The following is a 14,872-nucleotide window of genomic DNA, read 5'->3' as shown; positions in this document are numbered from 1 at the left end:
TACGAACTAAATTTGATTTGTGAGTCTTTTAGCATTATTTGTATTATGGACAAGAAATAACTCACATATCTACAAACCAAAAAAATTAACAGTGAAATTTGATTTTCGACAATGAAATATAATAATATACAACTTGGATATCAAATTTCGAGGTTAGTTTTCTTGGCTTTGGACATGTTCAACTTACATGTGTTTTCGTGATAGTCCAAACTTTCAACATACGAGTATCAGTCTCCTAGATTTTCGTAAATAACTATGAAGATTATCCTAAATCTAACAAATAAGTACAGATAACGATCACTAAATTTCATAATTGACTCTTGAGAGCATGCTAGCCCTAATTGATATATCACGTCACTACCTTTCCATTTCCAAAATTATCACTGATTTCAAAATGACGGATTTCAAGGTGCCGCCAGAGGTTCGTGATCTACTCTGCCCATTCTTCTTCTGTCAATATGTGAAACTATCACCGTTTGCATTGTCTATCTCTCACTATTTTCATGATTCAACAGTTTATTTGATGTATTTCAATAACATAGCATAGCTTTCCTACCCATCAATTTTGACCCCTTCCGTTTCTTATGACGTTCAGCCCTTATAATTTTGCAAATATACATATTTCCATATCCTCTATCAGTCGCACTACGTCTCATCCCGCAACTCGATTCATCCATTTGGACCCTTTACTTGTCAGACAATTTTTATTGATGGAGAAACAAGAAAATAGTTCTATAATGACTGACAAGTAACACTTCCCAAGTGTAACACTCCGATTTTGATAAAATTTGGTAGGTCGATATTACACATAAAATAAACGAATACGTGTATTTTTATTTTCTGCGGTAAAGCTGTTTTAGGGAGCGAAAACCCAGATCCAAAATTTTGAAAGTTGACTGCCGAAAGGTAATAACAAGTGGACCGAAGTGAAATTGTGCACAGATATTGTAGACATAAAATGAGGGAAAACGAGTTTCGTATTTTCCTGGAAAAAACGGTTAGTTGGGCCACGGACCCCTCCAAATCTTTGATCACGAAATATCAAAAGTGCTAATAACTGTATACCAAAAGTGCCTAAAGAACATGAAGAATTGCAACGAAATTTTGTGTAGTGAAAATATGCAAAAAAAATCTAATGTGTTTTCTATTTTCTGTGGAAAAACGGTAAAGGGGAAAAGGCCCCCACCCAAAATTTTGAAAATTAACGCCCGAAATGCAAAAACAAGTGAACCGAAGTGAATGCAATTGTGCACAAATATTGTAGAGGTAAGATGAACGAATACGTGTTTCGTATTTTCCTGCAAAGAAACAACTTTTGGGTGGACCGAGGCGTCTGGCGGCGGAAGAAGTGGACAGAAGCGAAAGAAATTGAGTTTAGATATTGGATATGTAAAATAAGACCTTCCGTGTTTCACAAGTGTATCCATCCGATTTTTCAAATTTGGAAGATCAACAGTAAGCACAAATAGTACATGTACTATTTTATAATATTTCAGGAGGCAGCTTTAACGCTTACAATGTTTTCGTGATCAAATGTTTGGAGGGCTCCGTGCCCCACCCAACCGTATTTTTCCAGGAAAATACGAAATCCATATTCCCTTATTTTGTGTGTAAAATATCTGTGCACAATTTCATTATCTTCGGTTCACTTCTTGTCTTTCGGGCGTAATCTTTCAAAATTTTGGATGATAGCTTTTGCCCTCTAAAACCGTTTTCCGCAGAAAATAAAAACCCGCTTTCATTTATTTTTTGCGTATTGTCAGCATGTAAAGTTTTGCAGCAAATTCTCCATCTCCTTTACACACATTTGACCTAGTGTTTCTAACTCTTTTCATATTCCGTGACCAAAGGTTTGGAGAGGTCCGTGCACAACCCAATCGTTTTTTCCATGAAAATACGAAACCCGTACCCTCATTTTACGTCTGCGATATCTGTTCACAATTCCATTCAGTTCGGTTAACTTCTATTTGCCTTTCGGGCGTCAACTTTCAAAATTTTCGATGCGAGCTTTTGCCCCCTAAAACCGTTTTTCTACAGAAAATTAAAAACTCGTATTCGTCTATTTTTCGCGTATTGTCCATACACAAACTTTCGCTGCAATTCGTCATGTCCTTTGCACACATCTGACATACTGATACTAGCACTTTTGATATTTCTTGTTCAAATGTTTGGAGGGTTCCGTCCCCACCCAACCGTTTCTTCCAGGAAAATACGAAACCCATATTCTTTAATTAGATGTCTGCAATATCTTTTCGCAATTTCATTCACTTTGGGCTACTTCTTCTTGCCTTTCGGGCGTAAAATTTCAACATTTTGGGGGGGGGAGCTTTTGCCCCTTAAAATAGTTTTTTTCCACTGAATATAAAACCCCTGATTCATTTATTTTTGCGTGTTGTCCATACACAAAGTTTCGTTGTAATTCTTCATGTCCTTTACACATATCTGACATGTTACTATCACTTTTGATATTACCTGGTCAAATGTTTGGAAGGGTCCGCGCACCACCTAACCGTCTTTTCTAGGTAAATACGAAACCCGCATAAGCACATTTTCTGTTTACAATATGTGCAAAATTTCATTTACTTTGGTTCACTTCTTATCTTTCGGGCGTAAATTTTCAAAAGTTTGGTGTCTGTACTTTTGCCTCCTGAAACCACTTTTCCGTAGAAAGTAAAAAAAAAAAAAAAAAACAATATTCCTTTGTTTTTTGCGTATGGTCCATTCACGAAGTTATGTTGCAATTTTTGATGTCGTTACACACATCTGACATACTGTTACTAGAACCTTTGATATTTCGTGATCAAATGTTTGGGGGGTCCGAGCCCCACCTAACCGTCTTTTTCAGGTAAATACGAAACCCGTATACTCACATTTTATGCCTATAATATCTGTGCAAAATTTCATTCATTTTGATTCACTTCTTCTTATCTTTCGGGCGTCAACTTTCAAAAGTTTGGGGAGGGTACTTTTGCTCCCTGATACCGCTTTCCCGTAGAAAGTAAAAACAAAACGGTATTCCTTTGTTTTGTGCGTATTGTCTATACCTGAAGATTCGTTGCAATTTTTTATGTGCTTTACACACATTTGACATAGTGTTACTAGCACCTTTCATATTTCGTGATCAAAAGTTTGGAGGGGTTCGTACCCCACACAACCTTTTTTTTTTTCAGGTAAATACGAAACCTGCATGAGCACATTTTATGTCTACAATATGTGCAAAATTTCATTCACTTTGGTTCACTTCTTATCTTTCGGGCGTAAATTTTCAAAAGTTTGGGGTGGGTACTTTTTCCTCCTGAAACCGCTTTTTCGTAGAAAGAAAAAAAACAATATTTCTTTGTTTTTTGCGTATGGTCCATACACGAAGTTATGTTGCAATTCTTGATGTCGTTACACATATCTGATATACTGTTACTAGAACTTTTGATATTTCGTGATCAAATGTTTGGGGGCTCCGTGCCCCACCTAACCGTCTTTTTCAGGTAAATACGAAACCCGTATACTCACATTTTATGCCTACAATATCTGTGCAAAATTTCATTCATTTTGATTCACTTCTTCTTATCTTTCGGGCGTCAACTTTCAAAAGCTTGGGGTGGGTTCTGTTGCCCCTGAAAGAATTTTTCCGCAGAAAATAAAAAAAACGTATTCCTTTTTTTCGCGTATTCTCTATACGTAAAGTTTCGTTGCAATTTTTCGTGTTCTTTACTCACATTTGGCATAGTGTTACTAGCACTTCTCATATTTCGTGATGAAAGGTTTGGAAGGGTCCGTGCCCCATACAACTTTTTTATCAGGAAAATACGAAACCCGTATCCTCATTTTACGTCTGCAATCTCTGTTTACAATTTAATTCACTTCGGTTCACATCTTCTTGATTTTCGTGCGTCAGCTTTAAAAATTTTGCGTGGGGACTTTCGCCCCGTAAAATCGTTCTTCCACAGAACATAAAAACTCGTATTCGTTTATTTTTTGCGTATTGTCCATACAGAAAGCTACGTTGTGATTCTTCATGTCGTTTCACACATCTGACATACTTTTACCAGAACATTTGATATTTCGTGATCAAATGATTGGAGGGGTCCGTGCCCCACCTAACCGTCTTTTTCAGGTAAATACGAAACCCGTATACCAATATTTTATGTCTACAATATGTGTGCAAAATTTCTTTCACTTCGGTTCACTTCCTTTTATCCTTCAGGCGCCAACTTTCAAAAGTTTGGGTTGGGTACTTTTGCCTACTGAAACCGAGTTTACGTAGAAAGTAAAAAAACAATATTTCTTTGTTTTTTGCGTATGGTCCATACACGAAGTTATGTTGCAATTCTTGATGTCGTTACACACATCTGATATACTGTTACTAGAACTTTTGATATTTCGTGATCAAAATTTTGGAGGGGTCCGTACCCCACACAACCTTTTTTTTTTTTTTAGGAAAATACGAAGCCAGTATCCTCATTTTACGTCTGCAATCTGTTCAGAATTTCATTCACTTAGGTTCACTTCTTCTTGCCTTTCGTGCGTCAGCTTTCAAAATGTTGCGTGGGGACGTTTGACCCCTAAAATCATTTTTCCACAGAAAATTAAAAAAACAATATTCCTTTGTTTTTTTTTTGCGTATGGTCCATACACGAAGTTATGTTGCAATTCTTGATGTCGTTACACGCATCTGACATACGGTAACTAGCGTTTCTCATATTTCGTGATCAAATGTTTGGGGGATCTGTGCCCCACCTAACCGTCTTTTCCAGGTAAATACGAAGCCCGTATACTCACATTTTATGCCTACAATACCTGTGCAAAATTTCATTCATTTTGATTCACTTCTTCTTATCTTTCGAGCCTAAGCTTTCAAAAGTTTGGGGTGGGTTCTTTTGCCCCTGAAACCGTTTTTCCACAGAAAACAAAAAAACCGTATTCTTTGCTTTTGCGTACTGAAATTTCGTTGCAATTCTTCATGTCTTTTAAACACATTTGACATAGTGTTACTAGCACTTTTCATATTCCGTGATCAACTGTTTGGAGGGGTCCATGCCCCACCCAACATTTTTTTTTTCAAGAAAATACGAAACCCAATCCTCATTTTACGTCTGCTATCTCTGTTCACAATTTCATTCACTTCGATTTACTTCTTCTTACCTTTCGGGCATCAGCTTTAAAAATTTTGCGTGGGAACTTTTGCCCCCTAAAATCGTTTTTCCACAGAACATAAAAACCTGTATTCGTTTATTTCTTGCGTATTGTCCATACACAAAGTTTCGTTGCAATTCTTCATGCCCTTTACACACATTTGACATACAGTTAGTATCACTTTTGATATTTCATGATCAAATGATTGGAGGGGCCGTGCCCCACCTAACCGTCTTTTCCAGATAAATACGAAACCTGTATATCCACATTTTATGTCGACAATATGTGTTCAAAATTTCATTCACTTCGGTTTACTTCTTATCTTTCGGGCATTAACTTTCAAAAGTTTGGGGTGAGTTCTTTAGCCCCCTGAAACCGTTTTTCCGCAAAAAATCAAAAAACGTATTCCTTTTTTTCGCGTATTCTCTATACCTAAATTTCGTTGCAATTCTTCACGTCCTTTACACACATTTGACATAGTATTACTAGCACTTTTCGTATTTCGTGATCAAAGGTTTGGAGGGGGCCATGCCCCACCCAACATTTTTTTTTAAAGAAAATTCGATACCCGTATCCTCATTTTACGTCTGCAATATCTGTGCTCAATTCATTCACATGCACTTAGATTCAGTTCTTGTTTCCTTTCCGTCGTCAACTTTCAAAATATTTGGTGAGGCTTTTACATTAAACCTTCACATTATGTAACTATTTTCTTTTTTATGAGATTATTTTTTATTGCGGGGGGAGGAGATAAATGCTTTCCTGTGATATGTGTTTCTTGCCATTCATGTTGTTTGAACTGCTTAAGTAAGATCATGTTGTAACTTTTGATGTCATCCAACTCCGCCACGATAATGAAATTGTCATTTTTAATAGTTCGTTTTATTCTGTTATTTGCAGTTTGCCACACTGATATATTTGTTACAAAATTGAGGTTTGGTCCAACGCCTTTCGAATTCACAACCAACCCAATCGCCGAATTTCTGGGTTGCCTGCTATTGCAGGAAAAGGAGAATCGCAGGTGGTAATGCACTTTTGGAGTCGTGTATACAAAGTCAGTAACCTGACGTCCCCGATTGTCGTGTGGACAAAGCCCCACAGTCTGTAATAGTCTTTAAGATTTGAACAAAAGAGACTGTCATTTAAGCTGATAAACCTTAAGAAGATTAGGGTTCGTAAAAACTTATGTATCAGGAACAAATGGTAAGCCGGCGAGTGAAGAAAACTCGCACCGGAACAGTTTCCAGTCCGGAAATCTATGTGAAATTGTTGAGAATCTGAAAATCGGAGACATGTGACTACACTGCTAACAAACCGACCAGCACTATTATAAATAAGAGAAAAATGATTAGGCCTGAAATGAGTTTCCTCCGGACAAAACTGGTAAGTGGTCTGAAAAGTTGCATCAATTCCTCATGTGACTACTGTTCCAATTGAGGTTATACGAAGATTCACCATAATTAAGACCACGTTTGATCGAACCCTTCCACTTTGACCTAGTACCGTCCACTCTGTGTCCATTTTTCCATTTTCCACCATGTTAGATTTTGTGGAAAGTACAGGTGGCTTACGAACATTTGTAGATTTTGGTGTTTTCGAATGAATATATGAATACCCTGTCCACAATTTCATAAAGAGCACAAAGAGCAGCACTCGCATTATACGACGAGCTGGTGTAACTTGTTCTCATGTAGAACAGGGCACGTGTTCTGGCGCTTAAGAAAGAACTTTTTTAATGAGGATAGCAGACAGTCCCTTAACAGCAATCGGATGTTTTGCTTGGGCATTGGCACATCAACATATTTAATTCCAAAATACTGGATTGCAGACATCTGGATACTTGGTATTTCCACACTATATACAACTTCAGATTATGTCTTATTTTATTTTCGTTTGTGTTTTTTTCGAGAGGATTAAAATATGCATTTGTGAAAAGAAAATGTGTTTGAGAGACGCATTTTCACACCAGGCGCTTGCGAGAAGTTGCCCTACTGCGCTGGCTATCCCTTAAGCACGAACTGAAGTTGTATTCGGTTTCAAGAAAACAATTGCATTCAACAGAAATGCATGGCCCCGGAAAAAGACAAATTCGAACTAAAAGATAAAAAGGATTCCGAAAGCCCACAAGACAAGAAACTGTGCAGATTATTTTACATTTGAGATTTTATTTTACTTTATTTTCTATTCCTTTGTTCAATTTTTTTTACACATATATTTTCGGACTTGGACATCAGATAAAACAAGATAGACGTGCTCAATAGCAGGCTGTTGTACAGAAGCGAACATCAACCCGAGATGAAGAAAATACCTACAGATCATCCACTTCTCAAGACTGGTACCAATGAATTAAGGGAGTACTGCATACCCTCACGGTGGGTGCTCATGCGCTTCATTTTTCCCTTTCTAAACTACAAATTCAACTGTCAGAAATAAGCCAAAGCAACGTTGGCGTCTAGAGAAAGCTGTCCTTATTCTAAACTTATATATATATTGTGCTCTATGGCAGACTTTAAATTCTGGGTGAGGGGCCTGGCACAGCTCCCTACCTGGACCAGTGACTGGCTGAAATTTTACACTCATGAAAAACGTTCAATAATAAGTTTAGATACGATATAAATACTGAAGTTCTCTAAAAAAAACCGTGATGTTAGTAATTATATTTTTAAACAGGAAAACTTCCCCAATGTGTATCATTCCGTTCATATATCCTCCTACCTGATTTCATGATTGCATTTAAATTCTTTTACAAATCTGACAACTATCCCGACAGAACAGATTCTCTGAAAAGAAAATCACATATAATATAGACTATAAAAGTTTTTAGACAAATTTTGCGATTTAGTTCTGTTTATTTATTTTTAATGAGTTTTGCATTCCCTTCAGCAACGAGGCTACATGAGACGTGTTGGACCTACTGATTAACGTCGATTGCGAAGGACACGAGCTCGCAATGAGTATCGAAACTAGGTCTTTTACGCCAGAGGATTGTATACTAACTAGGGATGGGTAAAACCGTTTTTTATATAAAAACAGGAAACCGGTTTCCAGAAAAATCGAAACCCGAAAAACCAACATTTCAGTTTTCTTTAAAACCGGTTCAATTTTCACTGAAACCAATTTCGATTTTTCCAAAAACCGGTTTCGCTGAAAAATTTTGGAAGACAAAAATCTATTTCTGTGGAAGCATATTCGGTTTCCGGAGAACTACAAAACACTATTCTGGTCAGAAATAGAACAAATTTTGAAAAAAACAGGAACCGGTTTTGGAGAAAAGTTATAACCAGTATCGGTGAAAACCGAGCCGGTTTTGAAGAAAACTGAAACCGGTTTTGGTGAAAAACAGAAATCGTTTTTTTGAAAATTTTTCGTTTTTGTGTCCACCAGTAATACTAACTGCTTAGTCACGAATGAGTTCTATATCTATCGTTTTTCAAGAGAATTTCCATCATATTCAACACTTCTCTCCATCCCACGAAACTAGTCATTAGAGCAAATCTGGTAAGTTTTACTAGTTAGTGCGCGCACTTGTGATTCTAATCACTGGAAAACTTGCTCCCTCTTAGCCTCATTTTTACATACGTGAATACGGTAAAATAGCAGGAACAAAGTCTATACTATAAGGAAGGTGCTAAAGAAATTTCAGTTCTATGGTGGTCAAATATTCGGTGTAGGATCCTGGAGCATTGTAGGTAGCTGCAACATTGTCCTGATGTAGGAAACAGGTTTCGATTGTTGAATTTTGTCATACGTTCTTCATACATTCAATGTCATTACGCTATCACTGTTCAGTGTACCACTCAGCAGAGACTGTCTTTTTACTCTTCAAAGCAACACGCTTCAAAATTCCACCCGATATGAAGAATACAACTATCACTTTTACTGATCTGGATTTTCTCTTAGCTACTTGTGTATCTTCATCATAAAAGACAAACTTAGTTCTGAGTCTTAATCGAGACTTCATACGACACGTAATAGTACAACGAAGTGTCGTGAGCTGTCACGCTGTTGTTCACATATTGTCCCTTATCAAGCATTTGTAACATGTCTTAGCACCATATCATACATTGAGTCATCTCTTCTTCAGTTAGACAATGCGACACTCAGAAACAACGAAACTTCATCACGTGCAAATGATCTTGTTCAATCGAATGAATTTTTACCGAAATCCAGAATATTATCTTCAGCTGTTTTCAAAAAAGGGACCTTATGTTTGTGTTCATTGAAACTTTTTCTCAGGATTACAATATCTACAACATATCACGGTTTCAAGCAATTCCACGGAAATCCAATTTCCACAAGGATTGTGTGGGGTTCTTTAATTTCAGTTCGTTTATCATTAGAACCTATAAACTGGTACTGATGTTACGAGATTCGATATCTAAATTGTATTATATTAATCTATAAAAATCGTACTCTGATTCACAATTACTTGAATATGGGGCTTATTACAAGATAGGAAGAATACGAGACATTTTCAAAAATTATTTTATACATTCAGCTTTTAACTCCCTTATCATAAGACATCTAAACCGGCAGTTACCTTACGAGAATCGTAACGAAATTATACAATAGTAACCTACATAAAACCCACTCTATTTGAAACGCACTTAGAATGCGAAGACGTCATTACGAATGGCCAGAAATACGACACAATTTCCAAAATAAATTTATATTTTGAATTTCAAGACGTATAAACGAAATTCTCTTACGCAAACCGTAATACAAATTATACAACGTTGATCTAACTGTATCTAAGTAAATCACACTATAGTTGATACCAATTGGATCTTATTACTAAAGACCAAAAAGAATTTTATGCATTCAATTTTATTCAGCTCGTTTACGTTTCTGCTACGTTCTACTATGAAGTGAAAGTGACTTCATATGAGTCCTAATCTAAATTATACATAATTAGTGTACAAAATGGCCACGCTTATTGAACTCCTTCCACCCTTGTAGGACTGATGAATATGGAGACGTCAATATAAAACACCATAAACAAGACAGTCATAAAATAAATTTAAACATTGTTCCTGTGTTAATTTGTGGATATTTCAAAGGGCTTATTTCAAGAATTGTGTTTATACAACAACTCTACGACAAAGTGATTCAACATTAAACCATTATCTGCGTTTGGCCAATCTAAATCGTATTCGTGGCTATGTGTTCTGTACTTTTCTTTACACTATAGAATTCCTATACACTGATATGGACTATAATTCTAAGGTTTTTCCAGCATTGAATACCGCATGTTGAATTTCACATTGTTGAAATCACTAGCTCTGAAACTACTGTATCCACCTTAGGTGCATATGAACTTCTTTGTCCTATTCTGATGTAAGGAATTACATGTTAAAGTTTGTCGAGGAAGTTCATTAAGACTTTATGTATTGTCTATGACATTGTGTATGCATTATACTATGATGAATAGTATATTTTAAAAAAACGACGCGTTTCATACCTGTACATTTACCTACGTTTGACTGTTTCAAGGAAATGCAGGAAGTCTCTATGTTAATTTACTTCTTAGCATAAATATTCCTCGAGCAAGAAGAATAGGTTAATTTGAAAAATATTTGATATGGCTAATTGAACTCCTTCCACCCTTGTAGAACTGATGAATCTAATAAGCTTGTGACAAGTACTATCTTCAAAAGTGACCTCAAAATTTCAGACAGTTTCGAGCTATCCCTCCAGTAGTGACAACGCAAAGTCGGTTATACAGTACTCGTACAAGGTCATCCCATCAGTACATACGCTCCGGCAAATAAGGTAACTATACTTAAATTAAGGTAACTGAGGACAAGTAAACAGGAGAAATGGCTGTTCCTCTCAAATGTTTATGTGCTCCTTCATTTGACCTTATCTCCGTAAGGCTATAGCTGGAGTCCATACATTCCCCGGTAGATACGGAGTTTCGCAAGATGTAAAGTATTCTTCTTTTCTAACTCTTGTCCCCATCTCTATCATGAAACCACGAGAAACGTAACCGTTAAACGGGTACAGAAACTCACGTTTAAACTAATGGTTTGGAAACATTCAAACACCCTCTTCAAATTCCATCATTGGATATGTTATTTATTTTGCACACGAAGAAAATCAATTCTTTTCTTTGACAGCGAAAACCAAATATTCAACAGAAAAGCAGATCAAATTTGATGTATTTCCAGATAGAAATCCCGAATGTCTAATTTTTCGTAGCAGTGGTAATGTTTCACTACTTGCATCTCGTTATATGGGTCTATTGAATTTTGACAGATTTAGTGGGGAAAGCTAAATTTAGTGTAGTTTGAAAATCAAGTTGTATCTTGCAGGGTCGTTCATTATAATCACAAGAAAGAAGTACATGTTACTCAAATTTATGGTTTCCAGAGAAATTCGTAAGATTTTTAAGTTTCTTTTAATGAATCTGTCGTCTCATTTCCTCTTTTTGGACGAATGTCTCCAAAAATTCAATTCCAGATATTGTTACACGCAAGTTTTGAGTCGATCCATAAACAGCAGGATCGTATCTCCCACATCTCCAGAGTACTGGATGGCTTTGAATCCAATGATGACTTTTAGAATTAAGATTGAGTCCAAACGATACAATACATACGTAGTAAAAAGATGGCAAACATATGAGTCCAAACGATACAATACATACGTAGTATAAAGATAGTAAACATACGAACAGAGGATAAGAAGGAGCATTTAAATTAATTTTTACACAGTACAAATTTGAAATTTCTATATAAATAAACCGCATTACGACAGAAAATGAACTATTTAATATCGCTAAGATGATATAATGACTATGATGAATTTGCATATGGTAAAAAAGATAATAAGACTGAACAGGATTCATACCGGAAATAATGCGTAACAAAATAATAGATTCGTTTCTCATTGTCATAAAATAAATAATTCAAATGCTTCACTCTTTTTAAATTTCACAAACTCTGACCTTATTCTATACAAAATACCTAAAAATTAAGATTAATTATCTGTAAAGATATTTATAATTCATTCAACAGTTATTTATATGAGCAGAAATGGTAACAGTTGTATGTAACTTTTTTTTTAAATTCCAATAAACTGGAAAAAAGATAATGTAATTAAAAACAATTACACACTAAAGATTTTCTCTCAACTTCCAGGTACACTTTCAAAATAAAATAATGTTTCACTCACGTCCAAAATGATTGTCGCATATCTATAACAGCCTTGTTGTGCGAATATAATTGAATAATTATATCGCATGGTACTTTTAATACTGTTACTATGTGTATACTTGAGAAATGTACCGTATATTTGTGGTAAATTTCATTTAAAAAATCATAAATACGAAAATTAGAATGAGTATAGCAAAATGTTGCTAAATGGACAAGAAAAGTGTTTCTCGTTATAGTTATTTACAGCTCTTTTGACATAAAATTTATCACATATATATCTCTGTCGATTATACACATAGTAGGAGTGTTAAAAGTACAATGCGATATCATTATCCAATTATATTCGCACGACAGAACTGTTATGGATATGCGACAATCATTTTGGACATGAGTGTACATATTGATACAAACCAATTTCATCCAGTAAATCATTTTCAAAGGGAGTGCTGTCTATCACGTCGGACCCCGAGCCGCTAATAAAGATTATTTTGGCTATTGACTACCATGTGTTTCTACTTATTTCTATGACAATAGGCAGCTAATGTGGGTCACCAGTAAATGGATTATTTTATTTAAAAAAACAGACTTAATTAATTGTGTAGTATTTGATTTGCATTGGAAAATCCTTTCTTATATAGTAATTTACTAATGACAACTACAATACGTTTGGTAATATCAAATTGGAAATGCATAAGTCTACGTGTAAATAATATGTACATAGTCTACTTACCTGATAATCTTAAGAGGTTGTCTTCTCAATAATTTTAAATAGTATGTTGTATTTTTGTGTTAAAACGTTTGTATGTTTCTTCTTTCAAGGTTTTTTCTATTAGACGATAGCAATAGCACACAAAAATAAACTTCAATTTCACATATAAAATACTCGAAAATATTGTCAGATTACCACAAAAATAAACTCACAACTTTCTATTTAAATATACACTTATTTTGCACATTTGTGTTTTTTATTGTTATATTTTAATGAACACTAATTTACCTTTGAATTGAATAAGACTGTTGATTTAAACTACCTTCATTTATCTGATAAGATTTCCGATATGTTCCGAATTCAAAACAAACAAGGAACTTTTGCACTAACAAAAATATTCCGATGCCTATGCTAGAAATGATTCTTATATTTAAAAATAATTTGGAGCAATATTATCACTAATCCCTGACTGGCAACTACTTCGGTTCTTATATATTAAAGGAGTATATTTCCAAAATATATTTTTGTAAATAATACTGGTTTAGTAATTATTAGTAGTTTTCTCTATGACATTTCCTTTTGTACTTTTTTTCGTTATGTCTGGTATGTTGAAGTCGTACTAGATTCGTAATTTCTTTGGACTTATCGGACCACAGTATTGAGAATTTCCTTATATATATTTGTCAATGCAATAAAATTTTTACTTCATATCCAAAATATAGAATCGTTGAATCAATAATTTCCAAGCAACAATCACCCCAGCGAAGAGATGTCTTTTGAGAAGGGGTGTTTTTTGTTCTAAACCCTAGGGCACACATTGACAAAACATTGACAACGGGACTATTTTTCCGAAATCAAATTATACGATATTTCGATGAAAAAATTAACCTATTTTTTTTTTCTCGTTCACAAACGTTTACTAGCAGTTTATTAACACTATGTGTATGGAGATATGATTAATATTACTGTATTTATAATTTTGTCTACTAAACTGCTGCTAAAACGACAACGAGAAATACTATAACTTTAGAACGCAAAAACACTTCCACACAACCAATCCGTGTTCAAGTAGTAGAAGAGGAAATCGGAATTTCAATTTGTAAAATTGAATTTTCGGAGCTACGTATTTCTAAAGAAAAAAATCACTGCACACATATATTGACTTCTTTAAAACACACTTGAATTCATCAATAGAACATATTCACGTACTATTTCTTTACTTAGTTAAGAGATGAAAACTACTAAAAGTCAAATTGTATTGACTTAGCTGTTTATATAAGTATACTTTTTATCAGATATTTTCATGTAATACGTCGAAGGGAAAAGAAACACTTCAGACTTGTATAATACAACCCACAATTAAGGAATACTGGCACAACAGAGCGCTCTAACGGCAAATTCTAGAAACGTTCCTTAAAGTTGATACAGGTACCACGCGATCGGAGAGAATACGATGTGATTCACACGACGATTAGATCAACAAATCCACTAGCCTTATAAGTATTAGCCTTAAAGTAGAAGATAATGTATCCTTATAAGCAACGACAAACAATTATAATTAATTTTAAAGCGAAAATTTTAAATTAATTGTTAATTTTTTCAGAAAAAAAATAGTTGTTGAGAAAGAAACGGAAATAACGTAATATTGTTCTTATTACTAGTTAATGTAAATATGTTTAGAGAGCAAAACAGGTACTGCTGAAAACAATATGATAATATATTATCGTTAATTTAATATCTGTCTTTGCTATCCTTCCAATGCAAATAGAATTTTCTTTTCGTAACACATTAGGCCTATTTTTCTATTCGCCATTGGTACAGCAGACAGCTGCTCAAAAGTTCAGAAACACGAACAGCACAGTATTGATCGCACATTTCC

General features: G+C 34.9%; 1 protein-coding gene across 2 annotated transcripts in view; it reads right to left on the bottom strand.

The window, feature by feature from the left end:
• ChT (choline transporter) overlaps positions 1-14,370 on the bottom strand; it is a 449,444-nt gene extending 435,074 nt beyond the window's left edge. The window contains exon 1 of one of the 2 annotated variants that reach the window (XM_081726511.1): positions 13,015-14,370. The gene's annotated coding sequence lies outside the window, so the exon portion shown is untranslated. The remainder of the gene's footprint in view (positions 1-13,014) is intronic. The other variant, XM_081726513.1, reaches the window with a different exon arrangement.
• Between the last annotated feature and the right edge of the window lie 502 nt (positions 14,371-14,872).

Source organism: Thermobia domestica, chromosome 1 (assembly GCF_964235325.1).
Source record: "Thermobia domestica chromosome 1, izTheDome1.hap1.1, whole genome shotgun sequence".
NCBI classification, from domain to species: Eukaryota; Metazoa; Arthropoda; class Insecta; order Zygentoma; family Lepismatidae; genus Thermobia; species Thermobia domestica.
The sequence above is the reverse complement of the archived record's forward strand: the minus strand, read 5'-3'. Positions and strand labels throughout refer to the sequence as shown.